This window comes from Solanum pennellii, chromosome 9 (genome assembly GCF_001406875.1).
Source record: "Solanum pennellii chromosome 9, SPENNV200".
NCBI classification, from domain to species: Eukaryota; Viridiplantae; Streptophyta; class Magnoliopsida; order Solanales; family Solanaceae; genus Solanum; species Solanum pennellii.
Window position 1 is genome coordinate 73,768,909 of NC_028645.1, and position 465 is coordinate 73,769,373.

Here is a 465-nt window from a genome sequence, read left to right on the forward strand (position 1 = left end):
TTCGAATGATTTCGTCATAAACTACATATATGTAGAATGACCATCCGTGTCCTGTGCAGTTGGTGGACGTATTAATATTTTTACATTGTCCGAACATTTTGCTCGAGATAAAGCAACATAAAGTTGTCCATGTGAAAAAACTGGTTCACGCAAATATATTCCAACTAAATGTAATGTTTGACCTTGAGCTTTGTTTATAGTCATAGCAAAACATAATCTTATCGGAAATTGTATTCTTTTGAAGGGAACTGGAAGTTTCTCATCTTGTGATGCTAGTAATGGTATCTTTGGAATAAAGACATGTTTATTTTTAAAATCACCACTGCAAATAGTAGCACTAATAACATTTGACTTAAAATCATGACATATCAATCGTGTACCATTGCATAAACCTTCAGTAGGATTTAAGTTTCTTAATAATATAACTGGACAATTTTTTTTCAAAGTTAATCTATAAGGTGGTAA